This window comes from Pinus tabuliformis, chromosome Q (assembly GCF_031772625.1).
Source record: "Pinus tabuliformis cultivar Carrire ecotype Pingquan chromosome Q, CPIR1, whole genome shotgun sequence".
NCBI classification, from domain to species: domain Eukaryota; kingdom Viridiplantae; phylum Streptophyta; class Pinopsida; order Pinales; family Pinaceae; genus Pinus; species Pinus tabuliformis.
In genome coordinates, this window is record NC_142296.1 from 856,458,777 (window position 1) to 856,481,239 (window position 22,463).

Here is a 22,463-nt window from a genome sequence, read left to right on the forward strand (position 1 = left end):
GCCGGATGACGTCAGCAGGACGTCATCGGGCCAGGTGGCGGGGTCTGGTTGGTCCACTGGGGCAGTGAGATGGCAGGACAGGTGGACCAATGGCTGGGCAAGGGAATGACAAGACGGCGTACCTGGGGTGACGGAGCGATGACGGGTTGCTGAGGTCACGTAGGCGGGAACGGCAAAACCAGAAACCGCGGCGGTTTGATATCGCACCGCTTACGGTACGATGGCGGTTTGCAGCAGTAGTACCTCCGACGGATTGTGGAACCGACGCGTGGATACAGCGTGACGTAACCTTTATACGGCCGTCGGGAGGTAACCTTCGGGCATCGGATGAGCTCCGACGCTATGGTGGCCGTCAGATCTGGAGGGGCCAAATCGGACGGTGATCGGAATACTGATGTGACAGGGAGATAGCGCGCTTAATTCTCGGACGTCGGAAGGACTCCGACGCGATCAGGGCCGTTGGAACGGGAGGTATTTGATCGGACGGTTGTCGGGACAAGTAAAGTGACAACCAAGTACGGGGAAGGGGAGGGTTAAAATAATGTTTTTTCTGGGAATTTGCGCGATGGCGGAGACTATGTAAAAGTGGGTTTTCACGTTTTGTTTGAAAATAGCTCCGCCCTTTAGACTTAGCATAAAGAGAACATGTCGGTTTTTCATGATTTTTGGCCATTTGAAGCGGGTGAGGGTAGAAATTAGGCTTTTTTAGGGGTTTTTATGTGCAAAAGGGGGTCAAATGAAGGAATTAGCTCCTGAAGGGGAAGAGGTACTTGGCCTAGGTTCATCAACATGACCAGGTGTCATTCGATCCCTGACTCAAGACTTATTGGCTATAATACCAAGGGGTGGGTATTTATATAATGCTTGGGGTTTATACACCATGGTGTTAGTACTAATAGGGGAAAAGGTAATATAGGGGATTTACATAGTAGAATTAGAGTTAATATGGATGAGTGGGTAAGTGGAGGGGAAACCATTTAAGTTTATGTGAAACAAACTTGGTTTTGAGAGTAGATCAAAATGAAAAGATTTTTAGACAAGAAATGTGGCTTCTAAAGATTAAGAACCACCATGAAACCTTAGTCTTTTCCATGAATCTTAGCTGATGGGGGAATGTTAGAAATGAAATTGGAGGGGAATGAGGGAAATTAGTCATGCTTCCTGCTACAATTCGATGAAGAAGAACACCTTTGTCAATTAATTGACTTTGCTTTGATACCCACAGTTACCATCTCTGCAATGGTAGGGATAACCTTTCTGCAACCCCAACTACTTACCCAGCTACTTGCCTAGCATTTTTATTTCTTCTTGGAGGGTGCACTTGGACTTGCAGACCCTTACTTGCCTTTTCTTTTCTTTGGCTTTTTCTTTTGCTTTTTCTATCTACTTCTACCCTTATCTCTTCCAAGGTCCCAGATTAAGCTGTTGGGAGCCTTTTCTTCTCTACCTGAACTAGTTGTCTGCCAAGATTAAGCGGTTTGGACAGACTTCTTTCTCTATTCTATAACCGAAAATTGAAACATGGCATGATCCAGGTTAAACTGTTGGATCATCCACCAAAATTGAAATAAGGTCATCAACATTGAAACACTTTACACACCTCTTGTTCTCTAGGAAATATGGGATCTTTGTGATATCAAAGCAGAGCATATTTGGACTTTCCCTTGCCAATCATGAAATATGAAACCTATTGGTATAGGTATCCAACAGTGGCTCCACATGGGGATGGTTTTTCTTTTGAAAGACCAAGAATAGTAGGTCAAATTGCCTTGCTCTTTGACTGCCCATACCAATCTTGAAATTTGCTGCTTTGATGTGTCAAAATTGTGTGCTTCTTTCTTGGAAGACCTCTGATTCTATTTGCCTTTTGCTGGTTGGTGAATCACTTAGAAAACTGCATTTTTACAATCTAAATAGAAAATAATATGTACATCTGCATATATACAAGGGAACCTCAGGTTGCACTCATGGGAAATAGTCAAAATAATGCTTCAGCATCCTGCCATTGACAGGACCTTCATCCAAGTCAGTTTCAGTTAGACTTTTGAGGAAGTAAGTGTTGTTACCTTGTACTGCTAGGACAGCAAATGGTCCTCTCCAAAGGGAATCAAATTTCCCATGTTTTCCTTTTTCTTCTCTCCTTGCATCCCACTTGAGGACTTTATCACCAATGCTGAAATCTTCTGCCTTAGTTCTTCTATCAAAGGCCTTTTTTAATTTTTCTTGTAATATCTGCACTCTGCTGAAAACTTGTTCTCTAGTTTGCTGTAAACAGATTATCTGATTGATCCTCCTTTGCATATCATTTGGCTCTGCTTGACTCTCTTGCAGAAGCTTCATAACCGGCACTCCTAGTGATGAAGGAAATTTGGCTTCTAATCCATAGACTAACTCATATGGGCTGGTCCCAATTGATCTTTTAGTTGTTAGTCTATCTGCCCATAAAGCATTGACTAGTTTCTTATGCCAGTTCTTTTTGTTCTCTTCCAGCACCTTCTTTATGATATTTATTAAGCTTTTGTTTGATGATTCAGCAAGGCCATTTCCTTGGGGATAGTATGCAGTAGAATGGCCCAAAGTAATGTGAAATTTATGGCAGAAGTTCACCATTTTCTTGGATCTGAAAGCAGCAGCATTGTCTGTTATTATTTTGTCTGGACAGCCAAATCTAGCCAGTATGTTGTTTTCCAAAAACTGAATGATTACTGAGTCATTTGCTTGTCTGCATGGGGCAGCTTCAATCCATTTGGTGAAGTAGTCTGTGGCTGTTAAAATCCATCTGTGTTGGCCTGAAGATGAAGGATGAATTTCCCCAATGAAATCCAAGCCCCATTGTTGGAAAGGTCTCTCTGTTGCAATAGGTCTTAAGGGGAGTGGCAGCAACTGTCTTTTGCCCTCAAATACTTGACATTGATGACATGAGGTGGTGAATCTCTTAACATCTGAGAACATAGTGGGCCAGTAATACCCTGCCCTTAGTATTTTATCCACAGTGGACTTCCAGTACAAGTGTCTAGCTGATTGATATCTAGGGCTTGGAAATTTGATTCTGTCATTAATTTGGCCAAGCCTTGCCCTTTTATTAGCTTTGTAGGTTTTATTTCAATGTCAAATTCTAGTATGTTGGCAATCCATTTTCCTCTTCTGCCCTCTAAGTTTTCTTGGGTGAGAATGTCTTTGACAATAGGACTTGGTACATAAGCCACAACATGGGAATAAAGGATGTAAATCCTAAAGTCTTTAATGGCTTTGACCAAAGCATAGGCTTGTTTCTCCATAATTTGATATTTTAGAGGGGCATCTCTAAGAGCCCTGCTGAAGAAGGCAATAGGCTTCTCATTCCCTTGGTCATCTTTCTGTAACAAAACAGCAGCAATAGTGTATTGGGAGGCGAAAGAGAAAATGATAAAGTCTCTGTCAAACTGAGGATTGGTTAACACTGGGGTTTGAGTCAAGGCCAATTTTATACCTTCAAAGGCTTGTTTTGCTTCAACAGTCCACTTTACTTTTGAATCCTTTTTTAGCATGTTGTTTAATAATCTGATTAGTTCTGCTAAGTTTGGGATAAACCTTCTTAAAAAATTGATTTTTCCTAAGAATCCCTGCAACTCTTTGACATTCCTTGGGTGGGGCATTTGTAGGATAGCTTGTATCCTATCTGGATCAATTCTTATGCCATCTTTTGAAATAATGTGTCCTAATAGTTTACCTTCTTCCAAGCCAAATAATGACTTCTTGGGATTTAAGGAAATACCATATTTCCTGCATGTTAGGAAAATCTGTCTCAAATGTTTCAGATGTTCTTGGTCAGATTTTGAAAAGGGTGTAAGATCATCTAAGTAAATGACTAGGAAGTCATGAATCTCTTTTGCAAAAGCAATATCCATTGCTCTTTGAAATGTTGCCCCTGCATTTTTCAATCCAAAGGGCATTTTTACATATTTGAAAGTTCCCCATGGGGTTGTAAATGCAGTTTTGTCTTGATCATCAGGGTCTACTAGGATTTGATTAAAGCCTGAGAATCCATCAAGCAATGACATCCTTGAGGCCCCCACCACTCTTTGGAGAATGTGATCCATTTTGGGTAAAGGGTAGTTATCTTTGAGTGATACTTGATTTAGATTCCTTAAGTCTACACAAAGTCTAATCTCACCAGTCTTTTTTCTTGTAGGGACTAAGTTGGAAATCCATTCAGAGAATCTGATTGGTGCTATGATGCCAGCTTTGAACATTTTTTGCAATTCCTTTTCAATGGAAGGAAGGAGTATAGGATTGATCCTTCTCAACTTCTGCTTGAATGGTTTTTGATTAGGCTTGAGGGGAATGGTATGCTGAATGACAGAAGTGTCATAGGACTTTAGGTCCTCATAGCCCCATGCAAAGACATCTTGGAACTCTTTAAAGAGGTCAATGTACTTGGGTTTTTGATCAGGGGGCAAAGAAGCAGACAGCTTTATTATTTTGGGCTTGTGAATGGTACCAATATTGCATTCTTCAATGGCTGCATCTAATGGCTGCATTTTTGGCTTCCTAGGGATGTCATTTGAATCAAAAATGTCCTCTAGCGGGGTAAGGCCTGTTGGAAGGAAATTGTCTTTGAGTTGTATGATCTCAGCTTCAGCGCTGGTCACCTCTTCACAGTCAATTTGGTGAATTTGCTGAATGTTTTCGTTGTTGAAGATGGTTGGATTCAGTAGTTGTTTTGCTGTTCTAGGTGATATTGGATGAACCATTTGTTGAAACAGTATTTGTGATTGACTTGCTGACTCAAGTATTTGTGATTGACTTGCTGATTCAGTGTCAATATTTAATCCTGCAAACTCTTGTTGTAAGGTTAGAAAATTGTTTATTTGCATATCATCCTCAAATACTTGCCATTCTTTAACATTGTTTGGAATGGAGGGTCTGTACTTGACCTCGGCTGTGAAGCAGTTGTTGGTTTCCAGTGGAAATTTGAAAGTGCTGGCAAATGTTGCCAAACTGTGTGCATGAAGATTGTGGCCCCTTGAAATTTTTGTGATAAGGAACTCAGAGAAAGTGTCCAATATTTCAATTACAGCAGACCTGTAAGACCTCAACCTTTTGTCATTGGTGACAAAACTTCCTTTCACTTGTTGAATCACTAGATCAGAATCTCCCATGATCGAAACCGTAGGAGCTTGTAATGCCTTTACTAGCTTGAGACCTAGTAACAGAGCTTCATATTCTGCCATGTTATTAGTGCATCTAAAGTTTAACCTACAAGCTCTGCCTTCTGCATGGGTTTTCTCTTTGTTATGTATCCAAACTCCAGCTCCTGCCCCTAACTTGTTGACTGAGCCATCAAATTCTAAGACCCACAGGATATCTTGCTTGACAGGAGATTTAAAGATCTGTTCATGGGATGGCAATGTAAGCAGGAGTTGGGGTTTCTTCTTTGGCTTGGGTTCTAGGACAGTTTCATCACTGGATTGAAAATCTTTGACAACTAGAAGAGGGGTCGTGTCCAGTGCTTGACTGATCGATATTTTATGGGTGGTACTTCCTTGATTAATGTTTTGTTCTTGCATGAGGGTTTCGGTCCTAATGTCATTGTTTGAGAGGCCTGCGCTGTCATTGAAGAGAATGAACGAATCTATGTCTGAATGGACAGCATATACAGGAAAGTTTTGAGGCTTTTCCTCACTGCTGACCATGTATTTCATGAGTGTTTCTCTGTAGAGTCTCTTTGGTTGCCCAAAGACAGAGATGGTGGCATATGACATATCTAATTGTAGGGAGCCTTGGAGTTTGGCTCCCCATGATCTTGATAACAGCATCCCATATTTAGGTGGGATATCAGCGACTACAACATCCATTAGAATGGTTTTGTTGGGGTATTGAACCAGAGACACACATAAATCTTTTATTAGACCTAAACACTTGACTTGGCTGGAGTCAAAGGAAAACAGGTCCTTGTATGGTCTTGTTATATCCAAATTCAATCTTTCCATGACTGCTTTTGGCATGAGGTTATGAGAGGCACCTGAGTCAAACATCGCGTTATGCAGTATTTTGTCATGAATGTGCAAGCTGACATAAAAAGGTAATATCCCTGTAACTGCTGTTTTTCCGTCTACCTCTGGGCCAAACAGTAATTCCGGAGTGTCATCTAACACATTTACATCATCTTTGCTATTAGTGAGTTGAAGGGATTTCTTAATCTGTTGTTTATAGATGTCATGCTTAGCTAGTTCTGAGAGGGGAATTGCTATCTTTAGCTTGCCAATCTCTGTGCCTAGGTCAAAAGGTTTATCAGCTTGGGTTTTGGAGTTATGGATAGCAGCCCTTTCTTTGCTCATTACATCTTCTTGTTGGTTTTCATCTTGACTTTGAGACCTGCCCCTTTTACTCATGTCTGGAGGGGTAATATCTAAATCAGGGTGAGAGGACGACGTTGCCATAGGCTGATGTAGTGGTGACAAAAGTGTGGTGACCTCTTCAACCACTACTTCCTCTGTAGGCAAGTTTGTTTTGTCATTAGGTTCTGTGACTATGGTTCCTTTAGACTGCTGTTTATCTTTTATCTTTTCAGGCTGATTTACATTTACAGTCCTACTCCTTAGCTTGTACTGTTTATGAACTTCATAGACAGCACTATCATATCCTTGTTTAAAATCAAAGGATTCTCCTGATTTAGTTTGGAATATTTTGATTTCATCATCCTCATGATCCTCTTGTGTTAAGAAAACTTGGCTTTTACCATCTAGACCCATTAGATTAATCTCAGGGTCTTCATTAGGTTCAGTTGATGTTGAAGTTTCTGCATAATTTTCTTGGAAAGGGGGTCTAATGTCTTGGTCAGCACTTGTCCTACCAATGTTTTGGTTTTGGGTTCTCCTAAAATTCGGATTTCTAGGAGGGTTGTTTTGTGGTGCTTCCCATGATGACTTTCTTTCAACCGATTCCACTCTTTCACCCAATCTCTTCATGCTATTTAGTATTGCATCCAGCTTTTGATCAAAGCCCGAGGGTTCTTCTTTGAAGGCAGTCCTTTTCTCCAACTTTGCCCTGTTTCTTTTGGCAATTAGGTTAGCTTCCACTGTGACAGCAACCCTTTGAGCTTCTTCAAGGGTTGGAGGATCTCTTTCCTTCAACTGATAGGCCATATCAGGGTCAAAACCATCAGGGAATTTATACAGGGCTAAATCAGGAGGAGGCCTTAAGTTCTGTGGGATAGCATTATATACATTGTTAAACCTTGCACAATATTCCAAAACTGTCTCCTGGGGACCTCTCTTAATAGTGTCATATTCACCAAGTACGTGGAGAGGATCTTTCTTCTTTTCCCATCTGTCAGTAAAAGCTTCGTAAAGCTGATCAGGAGTTGTAATGGAGTTTGCATTAAGGGATCTGAACCAAGTTCTAACATCCCCAGTTAAGCTTTGAACAAAAATTCTCATTCTGACAGTGTCATCATCTATTTCATAGGTCTCAAAGTGGTCTTGCATCTTCTTAGCATGCTGGATAGCTGTTAGAGAGCCATTTGAGTCAAAATATGAGATTTTGCTTTGATAATCTTGAGGTAAAGCCACAGCATTAGCTGGTATCTGCAGAGGTGCATACCTGTTAGCCATATTTATGAGGTTTTGAGGGTTAATAGGAACAAACGGGACAGCAGGGATCACTGGTATAACAGGGTTAATGGGATGAGTAGCTAGTGGGAGACTGGTTAAAGGAGTATGTGCAGTGGATGAAGATGTGAGAGGAGGACTTTGCGATGTTGATGGTGAACTAGGGGAACTAGGGGTGGACCGGAAAAGAACTTTGCAAGGAGTGGAAATGAGGCTGGGATGATCCGAACTTATATTTGCATCAGCAGGCTCCTCCTGCTTCTGCTGTCTCCGGATGTTTCTTTGGATGGTATTTGGATTATCAACAATGATGGGTGGATTAGGGTCAGGATTTGCCCTAGTATGCCGTGGATTTTTCTTAGGAGCCAGGTTCCAACCTGTTTTTTGGGATTTTGTAGGAAGTTTTTATATTTGCAAGGGCTGGATGAAGATTTTGGAATGGCTATATATTCTCAAAGCTAAGACGAAGATTCCCCAAACAAGCTCCTCCTTAAAGCTGTTAATGTGATGCAGAAACAGTTCTAAGGCCTCTTGGCTGGTTTCAGGTTTGATGGTAGCTTTGGAAAACAGATAGTAATTGAAAAAACCTAAGAAGTCCCCAGTGGAGTCGCCAATTATGTTAACACCCAGGTTGTTCCCTATGACTCCCAAGGGAATACGGCCGGGGTAACCACTAACCAATCTTTGGGTTACAGTTCCTAGCCTAACTGCAACCAGAGAGGGCTCTCTCTTTATGATTTGTCTCTGTTATGATGGTGTTTTAGGCTAGCTATTATGCTCAGGTTTTGGTTTATGTTTTGGTTGAAGGATTTCTTTCAGGTCTTATGAGGCAGTGTTTAGATAGTATAATACCATTGGGCAATGGAGTCTGGAGTTGTGAAATGATCTGATACGCTGGTTTGGTGGTGTTCTAACTGCAGGGCCTATTGTGTATTTTAAACAGACAAACTAGATCAAATGGTGATGTATGTCGATTCAACAGAAAGCAATTAAGAATTTCCTATTGAGCTGGTGGGTGAAGGTGAACACACTGCACAGGAGCAAAACTTTGAATTCCTGTGACAAAGGTCACTGTGATAGATGTATTCTGAAAGTGCAGCATTTAAGAATTACACTTAACTAGATTACAGCTGAAGAAAACATTGATAAACAACGCAGATTGAACTCAGGTTACTCAATGAATAAATCCTGAAAGCTATTCTTTTTCCTTGTTGCTTAGTATTGAAAACAGATAACATATATGGATTTTAACAAAACAACTAATTAACAGAGAGAGATACAGAGACTTATTGTATGATGAAATACACAGGGATCCAGTAGTTATCAACAGACACCAGAATGCATCCAACACCTCAGAAATCCGAGAAATTCCGTTGCTTTGCTCTATTAACTTCTGAAAAGGATTACAGCATAAGAACTTCTTCAGGAGAAATCAACAACAACCCTTGCAATCTTATGCGAAGGGGACTTTATAGAAATGCGTATACAAAATATCTCAGGCATTGAGTCATCTGAGAGAGAAAATATCTTCATTATTACGTTCAGAAAGTAGGCAAGGAGTTATTACAATTTTAAATGCAGCGTAAATGCCCTTTATGTCTGTCAGAGGATTGTTTTGACTTTTGAGAGTCACTGAGTCGGTTGCATTACTCTGTTTTAATTCTGGAGATACGCATTTACTTTTGGCTGCGCAGTGCATTCTCGGGTTTGCCAGCTGTGGTTTTCTTTTTCTGCTTTGTTGGCCGCTACATCTGCTGAGTTGGCTCAGCTTTGATTCATGCTGCATGCTGACTTTGCTGAACTGTGCTTTTTATAAAAAATTGTAATAAAACAGAAATTTGGTGAATGCTTTACTGATTACAAAATTCTGTGTATTGCATCTGTCCACCATTCCTGTGTAGGGAGCTGATGCTTGAGGATGGCCTCCATTGTCTCTTCAGCTTCTGTATATTTGAAAAAATTTGGGGCCACATCAAACAAGTGATTAATTTCATTCATTATAAAAAGTAGATTTTCTATCTTACTATAGAAAATCTGTCCTGTAATAGGCCCTGTGTCTTCTGAAGTGCTGGCCTTCTCATTGACCTGTGCTGAGGCAAAAACATTTACTCTTTTAGCATACTGTTCATGGGTGAATAATTTCCCTCCGTTGTTCAGTAAGCTAGGGAGTCCTCTACTCTGCAACACCTGAAATTTCTCCATGAACTTATTTACCTCTGTCTGCATATCCTGGGTTCTTCTGTCCAATGTCTGCACCAGATTTCTAAGAGTAAGAACCCTCTTGATCATTTGAATGGTCTCAGTTCTATTTGTGATTCCAATGGTGGCTAACTGAGAACTTGTTTTGTGGTTAAGCACATTGATCATTCTCGTAGCAACTTTAGGCATATTTCCTAATAAGGCCCTTGATGTTCGGATTTCCTTCTGTGCCTTTGGGATGAGCTCTAGTTGCTCATGGATTGTCTCGATATATGGCCATTGGTTGTTGATGGATTGACCAATATTGGACCATATCATTGCTCTGATCTCAGATATGATTTTATCTAGCTTGAGCTCATTCTCAAGCTCCTTGATCCTGTCTTTAAGGGCTTTGATTTCCCTGGCCTTTTCCCCCACCTCTCTTTTTGTCTTATCATGCCTTTCATTTACCTTGGCCAGCTTTTCCTTAGTTTCATTCAGCTCTGTCATCTGGGCTTCCAAAATTTGTATTTCATTCTTTAGCTTCTGCATATCTAGGCTTTGATCTGTGCTGATGGGTGCTGCTGAAGTAGATGTGGCTGTTTGTTCAGCCTGCTGAGGTGGAGGCACCGTAGTAGGAGCAGTCTCCTCAAGATTGATGACTTGAGGAGGGGGCTGAGATGTCTGCCCTTCTTGTGCTTGTTTTAATGATGCTTGTAGAGCCGCTTGTGTAGCTTCATATTGCCCCAATTTTTCTTGTGCCTTCACAAGCTCTTTGTAAATGGAGACTAGCAGGGTAGTAGAATCCTGCTCATGCCTTTGCTTTGCTATCTCATCAGTCTGTGGATGGATAGTGGCTGGAATTTTGATCTTCTTTCTTAGTGCAGCCATGTCAGCATCTCTAAGTTTCAGGATCTCTTGTATCCCTTTGATGTCATTGGGATTGTGCCCAATTTCTACAATGATTTCCTCCAGGGATTTTATCCTGTTGTCTTTGGCCTGAGAAGAGGCCCTCTCCAGTTCTAGCTGGGAAGCTGTGGCATTCAGACTGCTTGTTAATTTATAATTCTCCAAAGTCTTGTCGGCCAAGGAAGCATACACCATTTCGCCAGTTTGCTTATGCAGCTCAATTTTGTCCATAGGGTGTATGTCCTTGGCCAGGACCTCTAGGTTAGTCCTAAGATAGTCAGCAGTGGATTGTGGCTGGAGCGCCGTAGGCATAAAGTGACTCATAGTCAGTTTGCCTTCTTCTAGATCAAAAGCAGACATCAACCTTTGTTGATTAGAGGGAGCCAATTTCAGCAAATGGTTGTATAATTTTATCTTCATAGGTTCACCTCGCCTCTTCATATCTATAAATTGCTGCTTTATGCCTACCTCTGCTTCCCTCTGCTGGCTGGAGGAAGTGACTTCTCCTCTAATGGTCCTGTCTTGATCATGGTGGAAGGAGCTGACCGAGGCCTCCCTACTGGGCGGGCCCATACCCATTGCCTGTCTAATTGCTTCATCTTCCTCGGGGAAATCATTCAATCTTTGTCTCTTTTCCCCTTGATTGATGGATGAGGTCATGGGGGTTTCTCTATCCCTCTTTCTGCTTAGGTCCTCCTTCTGTGGGGTTTGGAGGACTGAAGCATCTGTGATGATTTCAGGCCTTGAGAGTTCCTCATTTTGGGCCTGTTGCTCAGTAATATTTGGGGTATCTATCACATTCTCTTGCTGTAAAGGCTGCTGAGTTTGAGTTTGCCTTTCTCCTTGCTGCTGTTGTTTTTGTTGCTGTTCCTGCTGTTCCTGCTCCATCTCTTTACCTTTGCCTTTTTCTGAGATGTTTTCACCAGTTCTTGTAGCTTGATGTTGGGCAGTTGAGGAGGACGCTGCTGCTCCAATTTGTGTGCTTGGCAGTGAGGTGACCTGTGAATAAAACTCAAGGTCAGCCATCTTCTTAAGGTTTCTTAGAGCTCTTTGATTAAGCTCTTCTTGGGTCACATTTTCTTCTAAAGTTCCTCTTCTCCACTTGCTTTGGTTGGCATATTTTTCTAAGTGAGGAAGGCTATAATGACCATAAGCAGATAATTTGTATTTGAGCCTCCTCATTGTAATGAAGTTGTTGGGGTCATAGGGTTTCCATATGAAGCTGTATTTGAGACCAAGGCCCCCAAGTATTCTATCTGCATCTCTCCACCCTTCATCCCTTTCATTGAGAAGGAAATGGCCAAGTTGATTTCTGACTTTTAACTGTGCCTTCTTACCTTTTCCTGAAAAGTGGAGCATATCCACATAACCAAACTGCCTGAAGTATTCCAAGGCAAGTAGCCTCATAGGCACAAATTTAGGTAGTTTAAATGGGGGCAACTCACACCCATATAGTCTGATAACGGTGTGGTGTTGGTAGAAATACCAATCCCCAATACTGTATGCTTTTGATAAATGCAGGAGTCTTTGCATTTCGTCTGTCAATCTGGGAGGAGGTGAACCCAACAGTAGAGTCAAGGCTGGATGGATGAAAAGATCAATAAATTCGCAGTAGGTGTATGGAGAACAGCTTACTATATGAAAAACGGATGTCCAATACACTACTGATCTCAGATTGCCCTGTGCATCTTCTCTCTTCTTTGGGAAGGAGAACTTATCATGCTGGAAGTATAGGAGCAGATGATATAGGTAAGAGGTGTATTTAAATACCCTTTCTCTTGACAGATTCATCAACTGCTCATGCATCTTATCTGATATGTATGTGGCATAATCATAGTAGATTGGTTTCTTTCCTGGGGAAAACATAAGCATCATTTGTAGAACAGTTTCCTCCACATACTCCACTGAATCATATCCCAAGATGGGACTGATCATGTCAACAAGGTCTAAGCCCAACTGGTTGAGGTAGACAAAATGGATGGGAGGAGTTTGCACAGTATCAGCTTTGATGAAAATCTGATTAAGCTTTGTGATTTGTGCCTCTGTTATCCTGGCTCCCTGTACTATTAAATCAGCTAATGATAGAGGGACCAACTTTTGATCTGTCTTGAACTGCAACATCTCCCTGATGGCTTCAGGGGTAATGAGGAACAGAATTGAGCCTGAAGAGTCCAGCACTGCCCTCTGGGATGCATCATAGTAATCAGCAACTAAGTGGATAAGCTCAGGGAATTGATTAACCTGAGGAAGCTTGAATATTGGGAGAAATGAATCCCAAATTCCCAGGATGTCTGTCCCCCTCTTATGTTTGATCTTTATTTCATTTAGGATTTGTAAATGGAACCTGCTTTTGCTCAACATTTCCTCTGATATCTTGTAGTCCAGGTCTGCTAATGCTCTTGTGTCCAATGTTCTATTAGGGGCATTCAGGGGAGCTACATTGAGGGCTATAGGAGCTACAGGGGGATCCATGACTCTTCTTGGGATGTGGTTCTCTTTGAAGACTGCTGTTACTATGCAGAGTAACACCGACAAAGTTTCTTTGCAGACAATGATGGTTTTATGAGTGAAGGGTGAAGGTAAAGGCTGCAGCAGTTGAAATACTGCCTTTGAGTGATTAGGTGGGTGGCAGAAATGCTCAGAGTATGCTCTTTTGTGGTGGATTTGTTTCCTGCAGGTGACGGGTTCACGATTGCGCGAACCAGCGACAGTTTTCCTTCAAATTACCCACAGTGGTTCGACAGAAGTGTAGTGACGGCTCTGGTTCAGTCTAAATGTCAATTCAGTGGCATTTAACGGTGAATTTCGGGTCTTAAGGTCTGTTACTTATTGATACGCGAAATGCAGTGAAAATGGAGTTTCAGAGCTCAAATGAGGAATACCTGTAGAGTTGGACTGGTTAGAGCTTGCTGGCGCTGAAGAGATGGACGTTCTGGCGGTCAGGAAACACTTTTCCGCGGCTGGTGCAGGTTTGGTCGTAATTATGCATGTAGGATAAACAACGATGAATGCGCTCAAAATGGAAAAAAACACGGATTTTCGGCAAAAATAGACTTTTTGGTGATTTTGGCGCGAATTCGTGCTGACGTCATCATGACGTCATGAGTGGGGTCGGGGCCGGATGACGTCAGCAGGACGTCATCGGGCCAGGTGGCGGGGTCTGGTTGGTCCACTGGGGCAGTGAGATGGCAGGACAGGTGGACCAATGGCTGGGCAAGGGAATGACAAGACGGCGTACCTGGGGTGACGGAGCGATGACGGGTTGCTGAGGTCACGTAGGCGGGAACGGCAAAACCAGAAACCGCGGCGGTTTGATATCGCACCGCTTACGGTACGATGGCGGTTTGCAGCAGTAGTACCTCCGATGGATTGTGGAACCGACGCGTGGATACAGCGTGACGTAACCTTTATACGGCCGTCGGGAGGTAACCTTCGGGCATCGGATGAGCTCCGACGCTATGGTGGCCGTCAGATCTGGAGGGGCCAAATCGGACGGTGATCGGAATACTGATGTGACAGGGAGATAACGCGCTTAATTCTCGGACGTCGGAAGGACTCCGACGCGATCAGGGCCGTTGGAACGGGAGGTATTTGATCGGACGGTTGTCGGGACAAGTAAAGTGACAACCAAGTACGGGGAAGGGGAGGGTTAAAATAATGTTTTTTCTGGGAATTTGCGCGATGGCGGAGACTATGTAAAAGTGGGTTTTCACGTTTTGTTTGAAAATAGCTCTGCCCTTTAGACTTAGCATAAAGAGAACATGTCGGTTTTTCATGATTTTTGGCCATTTGAAGCGGGTGAGGGTAGAAATTAGGCTTTTTTAGGGGTTTTTATGTGCAAAAGGGGGTCAAATGAAGGAATTAGCTCCTGAAGGGGAAGAGGTACTTGGCCTAGGTTCATCAACATGACCAGGTGTCATTCGATCCCTGACTCAAGACTTATTGGCTATAATACCAAGGGGTGGGTATTTATATAATGCTTGGGGTTTATACACCATGGTGTTAGTACTAATAGGGGAAAAGGTAATATAGGGGATTTACATAGTAGAATTAGAGTTAATATGGATGAGGGGGTAAGTGGAGGGGAAACCATTTAAGTTTATGTGAAACAAACTTGGTTTTGAGAGTAGATCAAAATGAAAAGATTTTTAGACAAGAAATGTGGCTTCTAAAGATTAAGAACCACCATGAAACCTTAGTCTTTTCCATGAATCTTAGCTGATGGGGGAATGTTAGAAATGAAATTGGAGGGGAATGAGGGAAATTAGTCATGCTTCCTGCTACAATTCGATGAAGAAGAACACCTTTGTCAATTAATTGACTTTGCTTTGATACCCACAGTTACCATCTCTGCAATGGTAGGGATAACCTTTCTGCAACCCCAACTACTTACCCAGCTACTTGCCTAGCATTTTTATTTCTTCTTGGAGGGTGCACTTGGACTTGCAGACCCTTACTTGCCTTTTCTTTTCTTTGGCTTTTTCTTTTGCTTTTTCTATCTACTTCTACCCTTATCTCTTCCAAGGTCCCAGATTAAGCTGTTGGGAGCCTTTTCTTCTCTACCTGAACTAGTTGTCTGCCAAGATTAAGCGGTTTGGACAGACTTCTTTCTCTATTCTATAACCGAAAATTGAAACATGGCATGATCCAGGTTAAACTATTGGATCATCCACCAAAATTGAAATAAGGTCATCAACATTGAAACACTTTACACACCTCTTGTTCTCTAGGAAATATGGGATCTTTGTGATATCAAAGCAGAGCATATTTGGACTTTCCCTTGCCAATCATGAAATATGAAACCTATTGGTATAGGTATCCAACACATACTAGCAAACATATTGGCTAGTACAAGAGCTAGGGGGTTGTAGCTCCCTTCCAGGAGAAGCTGGAGAATGAGAGAATGTTGTAACCTTTTGTAGGTACAAGCCTACGTACTGGTATGAGTCTGCACCAGTACAAAAATTGTAAACAGATTTTCTTATTATTAAAAGAAGACAAAGACGACAATAGCAGGTGGTTTTCACACACATTGGGTTTCCACCTTATATCTTGGTGTTCATGTGTGTTGCTTATGTGTGATGCTTTATTCTTATTTTACTGCACTGTCTAATAAATTCCTGATATACTGGTTAAAGTTTAATGCATGATAAATTAGGTAAATAAAAAAATCTTTGCATATACACTGGTTTCCTTAAGTACAGTCACGTATATACGCTAGTTCACTTAACTAAAGTAGCGTATACAAATCAGTTTTGAAAAATTAAATTACTGATCCAATAATATTGATTCACTCCCCTCTCAGTATTATTTCCAACATCATCACTAGCCAACTTGTTCAATATCATTATAACATATGAATGGCATTGTCATCATTTGGTTATCAAGCTAGGATAATGGCTTTCAAGTAAGATTTAAAAAAAATAAAAATTAATAGCTCTAAAATATTACTATAATTGGATGGGATATTGGTACATTTTGATTAAATGGTAACCCTGTTAAGGCTATGGATGCCTGCTGGGAGCAATGGCTCTACTAGTGACAAAAAAGTCTATCTTAAAAGCTAAGCTTCTATAGTTCTTAACTTTATCTTTACAACTAATTAAATGACTAACGAAGACAATAAAGGTTTTCATAAATCAAAATTTATGAGGTGATTTGCAAAATAATGAGTTATTTCCTTCAAAGTAATCTTTACCAATCAAAACTTCGATTATTTTTATCTTTCTAAGTCTTTTTATCTAGTAAGTTAAAATTCCAGTTATGTTTATAGAGATAATTGTTTCACCCAATATGTCGCCAATTGTTGTAGTACTCAACAACTCCCCATTCATTTTTATGATAATTGAACTAATAAATAATGGGGATCCTTTTAAATTTTGATAAAGTTTTTTGGTTCTAATAAAATAAGGCAATTTTTAGTTTTTGTCCCCAAAACACCTTTGAATAAGAAAAATATCCCTTATTGGAACTTTCATATTGGAGATTAGCCTCATAAGTATTAAACCCAATAGGATTTTGTTTAAAATGTATTACCTGAGATGTTCTATTAGAACATTTAAATATCACAACACTACTTATAGTAAAGTCGCGATAAATTTTTCCCTGATTAAAACTTTCGGATACTGTAAGTCCTAAATGATATAAGCATGAATTTATGATAAAATAAAGAAAATCTTGGACTCACAAGACCGCCACGTGGTATATCAGAACTTTAAGAATAGACACCACTTTAAAACATCCTATCCTCTGATCCTTTGATGTCTCGATACTCTGATACTTCGATATATAATACCTCTAATATCCTTTGATTCTCCGAACCTCTGATATCTTGATACTCCAATATTCTGATATCCCTCATCCTACAATATTCCTCTCCTTTCCATATATCAGAACTTTTCTATCGGGAGGCACCTTTTTAAAATCTCTGATATTGCATCCCCGATATAAAACCTTTTATGCCTCTTCCCACTCACAACTCATAACTGTTATATCTTTGAATAATGCCTATTAGAAGGTAAGGATATAGAAAGTTTTAAAGGTGTCTTCCTAAGATTTCCCTAATAAAAATCCTCTGATATGTTGACATGTGTAGAGCCTATGTGAATGCACGTTTATCATTTAATGGATTGTTATAGAAATTTTTGTGCCTTACAGCTATAAGCATGAAATGTCCATAATCTAAGGGATCAAAAGTCCCTAAACATGTTGTTCCTACCCCTAGAGGAACAAGGCTAACAAACCACAACAATTCACAGAAGTTCTCCACCAGAAACTGCTAAAAAACAAGTCAATTCAGGATCAATTCAGAGGCTCCACTAGCTGTCTGCGCTGAAATTCAAAGTCTGCACTGGCTACCTGCACTGCAACGTAGGTAGAAGCACTACCAGGGTGCGCTGAGCGGGAATTGACAAATGGCAAGTTCATTCAACAAGGTGTCAAGACCCTGGAAGCTTCCAGAATCTTCCTCAATGACACTTGCCTCAGTGAATTCGACTAGTGATGAGTAAGAGGTTCTCAATCTCCAAGTGGAAGAAAGAACCTCCAAGTGGAAGCAAGAACTGACAGAGGGAGAGGACACTAGTCAGATCTCAAGCTGACTCATCCTCTCTCCAAACATATATATATATATATGGATCTCTCCTCCATGAGATCTAGAGGCTGGAATTTTGTTATTGCAAAGAATTGTTGTTGGTTTGAGATTGGAATCATTGGGTGCTTAATGCTTTGAGGGAAGGTGAAGATAGGAATTTCATTTGCTGGGAAGGAGATGCTGGATTGGAGCCCTCTGGGTTGTATCTCTTCCTGAACCTTGTTATTCATCAATAAATCTATCTTGGTTTCTCCTATATACTGATGTATCTTTGATGTATGATTGCATTAGTATGTTTAGTTTATTTCTAATCCTGAACTAGTTAGGAATATGAATCTATGTCTTTGTGTAGTGTTCTCTTCTTGTGATCCTGTAGAAACCTCTTGAAGCTGGGTGAGCGAGAAGGAAAGTAGCTGGGAACTCTCAAAGAGAAGAGAAACCGGATCGAGGGACAAACGGAAGACACCGGTTAGTCCATCCATCTCTCTTCATTCTTAATTCATAAAGGAAAAATACTAGAATAGCTGTCTCTGTTTGTTGCTAAGGCACTGTCACACCTTAGGTGGATAGGATCGTCCTGCATAGGCATTTTTCCCCACAACAAATTGGCGACTCCGCTGGGGAGATCTGTTTTGTCATTTTATTTGTGTTTCCATCATTGTTTGTTTCATAGACTCAACAGCAACAATCGAACTGCATTTTCTATTCTCAGATGCAAAGTAGACAACTGTTGCTTTGATCTAATCACTGGATTTGTCTATGATCTGAACAATGGACTCACAAATGATTTGATGATCCTTTGTGATAGATCTTATCCCTTCCTCAAAGCATCCCTTTGATTGTACCTTGCTTGTTGCTTTGATTTGGCCTGAAAGTGTAGATTAAATAGCAAACTGTAACCCAGAACCCAGTGAGAAACTCTCGTTTCTCCTTCAGCGCAGACCCTGTGAAGAGGTTCTGCATTTCAACGCAGGTCCCGTGAAGGCTACCTGCGCTGAATGTCAAAACCCCTATGTTGAGGGTGCATTGATCCAGTTAGGCCTTGTGCAGCTGGGGTTCTCTACTCTGTTTTGCCTTGTTTTGATCTCTGATTTTTGCAGCCTGTAACCAGCATAGGTACCTGTCTGATAACCCCTTTTCTCTGCTTAAATTTTGCCTCCTTTTGTACAAAAAGACTGTGAGTGTTTTTATGTGTTTGTGGCGTCATTTACAGTTTTCCTTTGCAAGAGTGAAATAATCATCCTGTAGCCCTTGATTCAGATCTGTTGATTGTGATCTTAGGAGAGAGTTCATTGGCTGTTTACAGTTGATTATACATTCATTTTTGCTTTTGGTTTGAGTTTGTCTCTTTTAAGTGTCGAAACAAGTGTTCATTTCGAAAATCGTTAAGTGTTGTAATCTCTTCTACCCTTTCTGGTTTCGAAAAAGTAAACTTGTTTGTATTTTTCATTTAAAAGCAAATTCAAAGTTGTACAAAAAGCTTTCTTTTTAGGCATCAATATTAAGAAAGCGGAAAACAAACACCTGCATTGTGAATTTGCATCTTGATAGTTTGCATGCTTGATTTAGGAAAAGTGCATTAGAGTGTGCTGATTGCTCTTTGAGAAAAGATGGTGTCTTTCTTTTCCCTTTGTAGCTAGGATTTTCATTGTTGAAAAGATAGAAAAGCTTGCTTATCATCTTTAGACTGCATTTAGGAATTGTATCATACATCTCGTGGTGAACCTCAAAAGGAAAACTTCTAAAAAGATCAACCTAAAATAAATTGAATGAACTTAACAACGCTTTGCAACATAACGCACAACATAGAGGTCTAGGCTAGAGATGTGTTCCGGCGTCGTAAAGCCTGGTGACTGTCGATCTCGCTAATGGTGGGTGATTCCTCCTGAGGGACGATAGCGCCAGTACGGATTGTGCTCCCATGTACCGTCGCGTATATATTGGGAGACCCCTATAGGCATAAAACCTTTATCCTTAGGAAGCTATGTCGGCCGCCCTACTGATCGCAATGCACTGAACACAGCATTCAGGAAGATTGACCGCCCGTACCCTAAAAAGTATTCTGGAGTTTTGCGAAAAGTTTGGCACACCCTCTACCTAGAACTCCAGAGCAGTTCATTTTGGCCTTTTTCAAACTCTATAACGGAAAAAGTCCATCCGAGCATTTGTCACTTCGGGCTCGTTAAAACATCGAAGGAGACTAGAGTCATCTTTAGCTTTTTCTCGACTCTTTAAAAGTGAAAAAGCAAGTTGTGTCTAAAAGCGTCTAAAAAATTCATTTAATTCGGAAACACACTTTCCCCTTTTGTATTTTGGTTGATCGAGTAATCCGCAATCGTGGAAGAAAGTCAATTGAAACCCCGTCGTTCGCGAAGGCTTACGAGTCAACCGTCTTTGTCTCTGGAATCGAAAACAATACGGACAAAGCAAACTCGTTTAACCGGTTCGAAATCTCCTATCAAAGTTAGAACAAGTGTTCCAATGACATCTGAGATTCCGGTTACTCCAAACATTTCTCGAAACCCTGCCTCTACAGAAGAAGTTCAACAGCCACAGAGGGACAGTGATACTGATCCTAGTCTGAGAACAAACACTTGTGTTACTGAACCAGTTCCATCTGTAACCGGTTCAGAGAGTCTTGTTCTTCAAACATCTGTCATTTTTTAGTCAACCCCTTCTTCAGCACCAGAAATATTTTATGGACCTGACGGTCTTCCCCTTCCACCTGGTTTGATTGCGATAGAGGAAATTGTAGAAGATCCGCAAGCAAGTACTCCAACACATTTTGGAGTCGGGGTCACTCTATTTCCTTCGACATCAGAAGTTAGTCTACCACCAGTGGAAGTTATTGTAGAATCGCTAGGTAATCTCTTGGATAGACTAAAAATGTCTGAACAACCGTCAACATCTAGGACTGTGTCGAATGACACAGCGACAGCAGAACTCCCTGCCGTCACTCCGACAATGTTTGCCGGCATACCATCTGTCCCGACTAGCTCACAACCGCTAGAAGGAGTCCACCCAGGGACTATTTCGACAGTGTGGTCCGTTCCAGTTTGTTCCTCCGGAATAATATCCGGCAACTCTTATGTTGAAACTCACCAGATTGATCCGTTTGGAGGATAATTTGGGCAATCCAGTCCCCAAGGACAAACAATCCCCTTGAGTTCCGGATTGCCACCGTATGGGGGGCAGTATGCCCTTTCATTACCCCCTCCGGGAGGGTATCCATACGGGAGTTCACAACAATATTCAGGTTATACTGGAGTTACATCAAGTGGTTGGGTACCTATGCTACCTCAACAACCAAGGGTTGTGTATTCTATGCAACAATGTGTACCTATGTCGAACATCCCGACCACACCGGCTATTGTGACAGTGTCACAAGTTCAAACGTTGCCTGTTGTATGTCAACCTCAGATTTCTCAGGTTGTAATGCAACAGCCCCTTGACCCTGTGACTCAACCACAATCGCCTACTGGTGGGGCGGCACAGGTCCAAACGGGTACAATTACCCCACACCTTGGTCCAACGGTTAGTATAGCACAACAGAACATGGCTTCGCAACTGTGGATGGTGCAATGTCAACAACCACAATTCCAGCAAGTATACCAAGGTTCTGAGCAGTAGATCTTTGCGAACAGTGGACAACCGTACTTTCAAAACGGTCAAAATCAACCACTTTACGGTGGTCATGTCCACCAACCGTATCAGTCATACCAACATCAATTACATTATGCTGGTATGCAAAGGCCAACTGCTCAGGCGATCCCATCGTATCCTGGGTATGCTTCACCAAAACCTGAATCAACAGTTACCATTCGTGGCAACTTTAGAGTTACCCGATTTACACCGGTTAACAAACGATCCAATTTATTACGCCCCTTGGTGGCCAGCGATTCCTCACAAACTTCCTTCAGACATTCCTAAATTTAATGGAAATCCGGGTGAAGATCCATCGAATCACATGATGACCTTTCATCTATGGTGTTCATCAAACACCTTAAACGATGATTTGATAAGGCTTCACCTCTTTCAGAGGACGTTAACGGGTCCAGCGGCTAAATGGTATATTGAATTACCTAGAGCTTCGTTCGACAATTTCAGCACCTTAGCCACGACATTCTTAACCCATTTTCAATTACCGATAAGGTATGAAACGGGAACGGAAATCTTAACCAACTTCAAACAGACGATTGCCACTCACATATCTGATCATATACACGAATGGCGACGTCGTCGTAGGATGGTAAAAACATACGTTCCCGATCAGCTATTAGCTGAGTGGTTTATCAAGTCGTTACTTCCTGCTATAACGGAAGATGTGGCAAAGGGGGGAGTCGTAACGAAAGAGCAAGTTATCGCTCGTGCGCAGTATCTAGACTTAGTCTATACTCAGTCTGGCACGCTCTATGAAAAAATACCTGACGCCCCTAGACCGGAATTTTCAATTCCTCCTCCTCCTAAATCAAACAATGACTCTCATGCCGGCGATGGCGTGATTGGCACGACAAACGCGAAATCGACAAAGGCCAACTCCAAGAAGGCCCGTAAGATTTCAGATCAAAATGCAAAAGAGGAAATTCTTGCTTCGGAAGTAAATGTTGTATCGGCAGATAAAGGCAAAGAAACCAAACAACCAGGGAGCAAGAAAAATAAAAACAAAGGGAAGAAGAAGAAACAGGGTGAGT